At 35.5% G+C, this 9,659-nt stretch overlaps 2 protein-coding genes across 2 annotated transcripts in view; both read right to left on the reverse strand.

The window, feature by feature from the left end:
• LOC102881594 (olfactory receptor 51E2) overlaps positions 1-5,910 on the reverse strand; it is a 14,647-nt gene extending 8,737 nt beyond the window's left edge. The window contains exon 1 of the mRNA XM_015593974.1: positions 5,725-5,910. The gene's annotated coding sequence lies outside the window, so the exon portion shown is untranslated. The remainder of the gene's footprint in view (positions 1-5,724) is intronic.
• Positions 1-9,659, reverse strand: part of LOC102881851 (olfactory receptor 51F2) — a 23,938-nt gene that overhangs the window by 2,375 nt on the left and 11,904 nt on the right. The gene's annotated exons all lie outside the window — the stretch shown is intronic.

A 9,659-nucleotide genomic window follows, 5' to 3' on the forward strand; every position in this document is an offset into this window, starting at 1 on the left:
GAAAATGATGGAAGAGGATGTGGTATTCTGGGAGTTGGACATGCTGGACTAAGAGTACAGAATTCGAAGGTGAAACTCTGTAACAATAAAACTACATTTTAAAAAAATTAATCCAGTTACGAATAATATTATTGAACCCCAAACCAACCAAAGATGAATATCTGTATAATACATAAATATGATTGGCTCATTTAAATTGATAAAAGTAAGATTTCAATTGCTGTAGCAAGTACCATTTAAACTTTATTTTTATTTTTATTTTTTTGTTTGTCTCAGTCCATAATTTTTGTTCCCTTGGGACCTTTGTCGGTCGCTATGTTTATACCATACAACCTTTCCTTTCACTCCTCTACTCAGAGGTGATTAGACTAAGTAAAGACACTATCCAAGATTGGCAAATAATATTTTATTCTTTTTGGAATGTTTTAAGTGTAATAAAGATGTAGCAGTTTAGTTTTTTTGTATAGTTGGCATTGGAGAAAACTAGATTGGGGCTATGGAACAGCAGTATTACATCAGCCATAAGCATAGAAAAGCAAAGACTCTTAGGGAATTGGAACATATTGAGGAAGAGATACTTATAATAAAAGTAACACATATGAAATAATAAATGGTTTAGGCCCCAGTTAGTCATGTGAAGATGTCTACAGTATCTAACCTTTACAGTGACACTTGGATGGCAACATCTGGTGTCACATTTGGGAGAGAAGGAGAGTTAGAACACAGACCTACCACCATAAGAACAGAGGCCTCTGCCCCCACTTGACATAATGTGCTTCCATGTTCGAATATATTTCTTTCTTCAATCCGCCTGAAGACTTGTTCTCCAGAACAGATTTTCTTCACTTTGTTAAGACATACTTTTCGAAAGATACCTAATACAATATTACTGTTTTGGAGGGAAAGATATAATTTTATGGCAAACAGCACGTTTCTTTTTTCATTGAGTAGAGAATTGCAAACAGGTGGGTATGTATGAGTTGGGAGAGTGGCCAGGGAAAAAACAGAGACTAGGGTTGTGGCTGGAGGGGGCTCCAACAGTGAGAAGTAGCCAGCGGTAAGATAACTGTTCCTCAGGGAAACTAAGCATTCCTAGGCCACACGAGTTCATCCAGATAAAGTGCCACCTCACAGATTCTTTTAAGAAATGCTAGTTTAAAATGGGGAAAATTTTAAGCATAAAATTAGAGGAAAAAAAAGTGTTAAGTTACTCCTAGGAGTTAACAAAAATATATAAACTATAAGTTTAGAGCTTAAAGTTTAGTGAGAGTATCCTCAGGGAACCAATGAAACTACTGTCAGAGATGTATTATCAAATCTCGTAATGGAAATAAGAGTTAACGAAAAGGGAACATTTTTTGACACTACTTCCAATAACCCTTTATCGAATGTCATGAATACAGCAGGCATTATACAGAAATGAAGTCTTGCCCAACTGGCATGAATTTCACAATTAATTATGAAAGTTTAAAAGGTTAACATATCCTATTAGCACTTTTCATAAATAGATTGGTTTCTGAAAAACGTTTTTAGGAACTATAGTTTTCAAAAATACATATTGATCAGAAGGATACACGAAAAATGTATTTATTAAATGAATGATACTTATAATTTAAAATAGTAGGTTTGCCTCTCATTCTCCATAAATCTTTGACCCATTTATTTGCTATTAATTCACAGAACTTGGGACTCAGTTTTTGAAGTTAACTTCCTGGGGTTGCTGGAAAGTAATTATCAAAAAGAGAACATTTCATTCTATGTACAAAAGTTTTGGGGGTATTTGGTGAAGGCTATTCAGGATAATTAGTGCTTCAAAGACTTCTACATTTTGTGTTAGTTTAGATGAAATATTCTCAGGCTTTTAAAATGGCATATGTGAAAAGCGTCACACCAGAATGAACTTATAATACCTCTTCCTTTGATCTTGCCTTACACACTCAGAGATATTTACTGAGCACCTACTTTGTGCATGTTGCTATGTCAGAAACTAGGCACAACATAAACAAAATCCCTCTTAGTTTGTAATCAAGTGAGGGAAAACAAATAGTGCTGTTCATAAATAACTTTAATACCTAATATACAATGATGAATAATAAAAACGATTATGGGAGTGCAGAGGTCCTCATATATGTTGATTAATTCTGGCGGCTGTCATGATGATTTTCGTAATGATTATCATGATGATATACAATGTTTGAGTTGTAATTGTAACTTTTCTCATTGCGTTCTAGGAAATTTTTAAATAAAATATCAGTTTTTAAAAGAATAAATTGCTATCTGAACACATTCTCTTTCATCCTAACTTCTTCATGGCTCCCCTTATATTATTAATTAATCCAAATAATTTATTCATTGCTCATTTTCATTCTTGTCAGTTTTTTCCCTTCTTTTTCCGGATGAGAGATCAGGAGAAATACATAGAGTATAGGTTGAACTGATCTGTGCTGAGCCCGACAGAAAACTCCCTCAAATTCCTTTCTTCTCATTGCTCTGCAGCCACTTTCCTGCCCCCTCTCTTCATCTACACTGTGCTCAGACACAGGGGAGACTTTATTCCCTTTCATAGCCAGTAACTCCACCTAAGCTCTTGATCATCCATCAAAAACACTTAGTTTGTTTCAATATTAAACTGAGAGCTCACCCTGTGTTATGTCAGCACTAAAGATATAAAGCAAGTAAAATAACAATGGTTTGGTGCCTCAGAAAACCAGAGAGGTTGCCACAACTTTGTTCTTATAAGGCTGAAAACTTATCTTTGATAACAGACCTGTGAGTCTTCTGAAAATAAAAAAATTACCAATTTGGAACACCTACTACATGCCAGGCACAGTTTTAGGCACATATCAAAGGAGTCAGAGACAAAGAAATGCTGCTAGTTGTAGAGTGCACAAGGATAAGATGATTCTAAATGATAAGACAGAAATAATGTGGAATGACAGATTCTGAGTGTGCATATACAAGAATGTGTCTGTGTGTGTACCAAGAAACATTAATTTCAGGAAATCTTAACAGAGTAGATGAAACAATGTAAAGTTTTGATGAATGGATGTGAGTTCATAAGGGTGAAAATCATCCTTGTGACATAAAAACACAAGCTGAGACTGAATAAAATAACAACAAAATACAGTTTTTTGTTTTTTTTAAAACAACTACAAAAAAATTGATATGTTAGAGCTTTTAATATGAAGCTGAAGAAATCGGCAGGGGTCAGGACATGAAAATCTTGCATTCCATGGAAAGGACAAAAAAGCTTACATTTTAGTTGCAGAACCTCAAGAGTCTGGCGTGTCCAAGTATTTTATGAATAAGTAAACAAATCATTCTCCATCTCTTCTAATATAATTCCAACAAAATTCTTTGCCTTCTTTAGTATCTTATTTTATACCATCAGCTCTCTTTGTGCATTCTACAACATTCAAATTTTACCCCAATTCATTAATGAAAGCTTCCCACACTTATGTAGGTATTTTCAACACACATCAATTCAACTAAGATACATTGATCATTTCTTATAACTGGCCATTATGCTTAGCTAGTGAGAGCGGTGAGACATAAACCCTGTCTGCCTTCCATTTTCTGCCATGTATTTTGTGACAAAAAAGTGTTCTTTGAACAACCTAGTTTTGTTTATTTCCTTCACTTTCAGTAACCATTTGGAATCTTTCTCCAATGACTCACAGGAAATTCTCCAACTGTCATCAATAACTTTTCTAAATACCAAGTCCCAAAATTTATTTTCAGATTTGCATCTCTCTCTCTCTCATCTCATTTTTTTTCAATGTTGACCACCTCCCCTTTGAAACTTACTCCTTCATTACCTTCAATAATAGTTATTCTGTAGGTTTTTTCCCATTACCACACAATATTTTTGTTCTCTGTCTATTAACTGTGGTCTTCTTTAGGAGTTTGGTTTTCTTCCAAGAGGTCTCTCTTTTCTTGTTTACCATGTATTCTCATTGGGATATCTTAATTATTCCCATTGCTTTAAATAGCATTTTTTTTTTTAATCTAGATGACTTTCAAATCTGAAATCTAATGATGGCCTCTCCTGAGTTTTATGTTTTAAAAGTTGACAGGATTTATAAGGTTATGGCAAGATTTCTGGGCTTAAACATGAAGGCAGTAACAAATCATAGAACTAGAGTGAGGAGATCAAATCAACAATTTAGAAAAATAAATGGCAGTAGTTTGAAGAACAAATTAAAACTTAGTAGCAGTGAATAAAAGGTGAATAAAATTTTTATCTCCCCCTGAGGGATATCTTCTTCACTCATTATCCTTCCGTTACCTCAACCTCAATATGAACCAAACAGAGCATGTTCCTTCCCCCATTCCAAACCTGGCTCTCTCTCCTATGCTTTATTTATTAGTAAATTATGTCAAACTCTAGCATATCATCTAATTAGAATTACCTTCCTCATGCACACAGACATATGGAACACATTCTTCTTCCTCTCTCTCATCCTCTACATACAAATATTCTTTAACTTTTTTATTGATTCTACTTCTGAAATGTCAAAAACTGGAGCCTACATGTGACGACTAAGTACTTGAAGCTGTATTTTATTGTGTTTTCTTACATCGAAAAAATGTAATTGTTCATATAAAAATAAAGAAGAACTAATAGTTATTATTAGGGGGAGGCACTATAATTCCCTCAAGCTACTCTTTTACACTGCTATCACCCTCAAATCTGTTTAATTCGTCCTCTCTAATCCATGCACAACCTTAATTTTCTCTTGTGAGAAATAAGCTATAGTCTCTTCTGTCCACTTAGATTGCAATGATGCTCTTCTTCTATTTCACTGTTATGAGCTGTAGCTTGTGGTTATGTCTTTAACTGCTGAATTAGACCCTACGATATTATTGCTATTGTCCAAGCCATTGTCAGTGGCATGGCTATAGTGTGTGACTGATCTGGGTCGAGATCCTTGTTCAAATACTAATTAGTTTTGAAATCTGTACAACAATAATAATGAAAAATGTTACTCATAACAATGGCTACCATTTATTGGAACTTGTTCCATGAATGTTACTATGCTAAGCACTTTATAAACATTCTCTTTTAATTCTTAGTCAACACTATGTGGCAAGTATTATTAAATTCAGTTTAAATTCATTTCATTCTGATAAAGAAACTGAGTGTCAGAGAGTTTATGAAACATATTCAGGATCACACACAATTAGTGAATGTCAGAGCTGGGATTCTGAACCTAGTTCTTTTTAATTCCAAGGCTCATGCTCTCAAAAACTATTGTATCGCCTGCAAGTAATATAAGTTTTCTTCGATCTACTTTCTTCATCTATGTGATAGAATATGCATTGTGCCTAATAACAGTGCCTGCGATGCAATAAGTGTTCAAAATTTGTATTTTTTTTCACTTTAAGTAAGAATCATTGGGCTTAGAAATGGATTTTCAGCCTCTGACGACCTCTTTTGTTTTATCAAGCACCCAACCACTATGATAAACATATTAGCACACTAATTAAGTCATTTGACTAACGAACAACCAGCTATCTAGCCCACACCAGGCAGAACAATGTGCCCATTCTCTACAGATATCCTGGGAATAAATAATTCTACAAATTCGAATCACCATCCACCGAAGTCTACTACTTCACTAATCTAATTTTGTACAATGTAAGGAAATTCTTCCCTGTGAATAAGAAAGCTTAACTCATTCTGAGTAGAGTGTTTTCACTGAACAAAACAATTTTACTTACAGAGCCCATACAGCGGTTCTGTCTGTCCCTCTCAGGCTGACTCAGAAGGCTGAGGAGGCTTTAAATTCCATGGGAGATCTGAGCTGACCAGGAGATTTATTTCGCCTTGTCAGAGACCGTCACAGAGCTGAGAGGCCACTTCCTGGTGGTGGCGTAACTCACTGTGTCTCCAGCATCTGGAGGTTCCCAGAAGACTTCATTTGCCTCATACAGTCTTTTTATATCTGTTCCAGTATGCAATTACTTATTGCGGCTATGTACTTTGTGGACTGAAGTAAATTTTTTTTTTTTGCCCTCGTGCCCTTTTAGGGAGGGCTTTTTGTAAAAACAGTTTTGAGATATAATTCACATACCATAAAATCACCCATTAAAAGTGTATAGTTCAATAAATTTTAGTAAATTCACAGTTATATGACAGCTATCATCACAGTCTAATTTTAGAAGATTTTTATCTCTCCAACAAGAAACCCCATGTCCATTAGCAGCCACTCTGAAGAATATTTTTAAAAACGAAATTTTATATGTTGCTAAAAGGCCTCTCCCTTTATAAGTGTAAATTTCACTCTACCCCATAACTTCTTAGCATCTATTGTTATTCACAGCAGTCACGTTTCATTACCTTATCTGTGCTTCTTAGCATTCTCTCTTTACGACTAGGAAAAATGTAATTAATTTATCCGTACATATATCTGGTCAATATTTCATAAGACTGTCCTATTTTCCAAACATCATGCTAAGATTTTTTTTTTTTTAAAGAATACAACATAGTTCTTACTGACCAGGATCCCTCAGTTTAATGTAGAAAACAGACAGGTTAACCAATAATTACCAATGCTGGTAACTAATGATAAGGTGATCTTAGAGGCATGAACCAAATGCTTGATGAATATAGCAGGTAAAAATCTCAGCCCACGACTTAGGTGTACAGAAATAAAGTTTTATTTACTTTTTCATAATTCAACCTATTTTCTCTTTTGAAATCTCAGCCCACTAAGTGGAGGAAAACTAACCACAAAATTTGGGATTTTCCTCACTTGTGTTCAAATGTTGAGGATTTTATATTGTACCACAGAATTTGGGTAGGTGGGTGATGGATGTGGTCAGTAATGTCATCTGATGTGAGGTGACTATTGTTCTCTTTAGTCTTTAGTAAATAGTACTCACAGATTACTGTAGACTGTTCACCTTCTCTACTTATGGCCCCTTTAGGTCCTCAGTTATTCCCACATTTTGGGACCATTCTTGAGCATTTAGGTCTTGATTTCTGTCACTTACACTCTGTATACAAACCTGCAAACCCTGCCAGTATCTCTGAAAACAATACCAGAATTTAATCACTCTTCATCACCTCCAAAAATGCCTCCCTTATCCAAGTCACAATTATCTCCTACCTGGATAATTTCAGCAATTTTCTAACTATTCTCCCTGCTTTCATTCTTATCTTGCCCCACCACCCAATCTCTTTCACCATGAAAAATGTCTTGGCCTGAAATATTTTATTATTTATCATGTAACAAAAACAATAACAACAAAACAATATTTTATTATATATTCTATGTCCAAGATATTATGTCAAATGTTTGTGGTAGGTAAAATAATGACCCCTGAAGATGTCCACATCTTAATGTCTAGAATCTGTGAATATGTTACCTTTACATGGCAGAAGTAACTTTTCGGATGTGATTAAAACTGAAGACCTTGAGATGGAGAGAGTATCCTGGATTGTCTGGGTGGATCCAGTCTAACCACATGAGCCCTTAAAAGTGGATAACCAGAAAGATGGCAGCGTGAGGACTTGATCTGCTCTGGCTGGCTTTGAAGATGACAGAAGGAGACCATAAGCCAAGGAATGCAGACAGCCTCTAGAAGGAGAAAAGGCAAGGTTATTGATTTTCCCCTAGGCCCTCTAGAAAGAAATGCAGCCCTGCTGATGCCTTGATTTTAATCAAAGTGAGACTCATGTCAGACTTCTGACCTAGACAACTGTAAGATAATAAACTTGGTAGAAGAATCCATTATTACTTTGATTTATGCTGTTACCAAAGATGAAAGTGTTTAAATAATTCACTTTGGTCTCTCTCAGTTAATAAGTGGCACAACCAGTACTCAAAGCATGGGTTTCTGGAGACCCTCTCAGTTTTTAAAACTCATTCCCTAGAGAATCTTCACATGACCATTCTTCACCACTAATTCCAGCACAAGTCATTCTAAACTCAACAGCACACATGCATGGTTATGTGTCAGACTGGATGTTAACACGTTGCCACTTGTGTAAGCTTATATTTTGCATATAAAGGTTTGTTCTTTTGTGTTTCCTCACTGTAAATTCTTTGAGACCTTTGAAAACATTTTCTCTACCTGGCTGGGCAAATTCTAGGGCAGTTACTGCTTTCTCACTAACTTCAGAAATGACTTGGGTATGATTACATTTATTTTTCCCATGGCCAAAAGAATGTGACTTTTTTCTCAGAGCAAGAGAGTTGTTGCAGTAGTATCACATACATTCTGTGCCAGAGCTTGGTGAGTGCATACGGAACTGGTGTGCGAACTGGCAGAGCACTGATGCACACTGGAACACAAACTTTCAAGATATGGCCCTTCTCACTGCTCTACTGTCACCCCAGCCTAGCAGAAGAGTAACTGGTAATTCGATTCAACCTTCTAAAGTTTGAGTAAAATGTCCCCCGATAAATCACATAGAAACAGGAACATGCAGTTGTCAATATGTCAATATCCATACCATTCCATTCAGGAAACATACCACAGTTTGTGATGTCATTGGCCTTAGGGACTTGCAATAAATGTTATTTATTGAGTGTCAACATTTTGCTACAGTAAATAATAAAATATTCTTGCCTATCAAATCAGTGTATGTTTTTCTTTTTCTTTTTTATTATGGTGACATTGGTTAACAAAATCCAGTGTTTCAAATGTACAATTCAACAGTAAGTCATAAATATATATTGCATTGTGTGTTCATAGCCCATAGTTAGATTTCTTTCTGTCACCACATATTTGACCCCTTTTATTGCGTCTACCTTCCCCTTCCCTCCCTTGCCACACTCTGGTAACCACTAGCCCACTGTCTATGTTCATGAGTCTCTGTTTGTCATGTTTGTTTGTTGCTTTTAGCTTTACTTCCCACATGTAAGTGATATCATGTGATTTTCACATTTTTGGTCTGGCTTATTTCACTTAACATGATTATCTCGAGGACCATCCATGTTGTTGCAAACAGCAGTATTTTATCTCTCTCTTTTTTAAATTTATTTTTTATGGTGACATTGGTTAACGAAATCCAATAAATTTCAGCTGTACACTTTACCAGTAAGGCATATATATGTTTACACTGTGTGTTCACCTCCCATAGTTATATTTCTTTCTGTCACCACATATTTGACTCCCTTTACCCTTTCTACTTTATCCCTCTGGTAACTACTAGTCTATTATCCATAACCATGAGTCTGTTTGTTTGTCTTGTTCATTTGTTGCTTTTAGATTTATATTCTACATATAAGTGATATCATGTGATTTTCAATTTTTTTCTGTTTGGCTTATTTCATTTAGCATGATTATCTTGAGGTCCATCCATGTTGTTGCAAACGGCAGTATTTCACCTCTTCTTATGGCTGAGTAATATTCCATTGTATATATGTACCACAGCATCTTTAGCCAATCATCTATTGTAGGATGCTTCGGTTGCTTCTATGTCCTGGCCACTGTAAATAATACTGCTATGAACATCGGTGTGCAAATATCTTTTTAATATAGATTTTCAAGTCTTTGGGGTAAATACCCAGTAGAAGGATTGCTGGATCATATGGCAGATCCATTCTTAGTTTTTTGAGAGACCTCCATACTGTTTTCCGTAGTGGCTGTACCAATTTACAGTTCCACAAGCAGTGTATGAGGGTTCCTTTTTCTCAGCATCCTCT

The sequence above is a fragment of the Pteropus alecto genome, unplaced genomic scaffold (genome assembly GCF_000325575.1).
Source record: "Pteropus alecto unplaced genomic scaffold, ASM32557v1 scaffold540, whole genome shotgun sequence".
In the NCBI taxonomy this organism is placed as follows: Eukaryota; Metazoa; Chordata; class Mammalia; order Chiroptera; family Pteropodidae; genus Pteropus; species Pteropus alecto.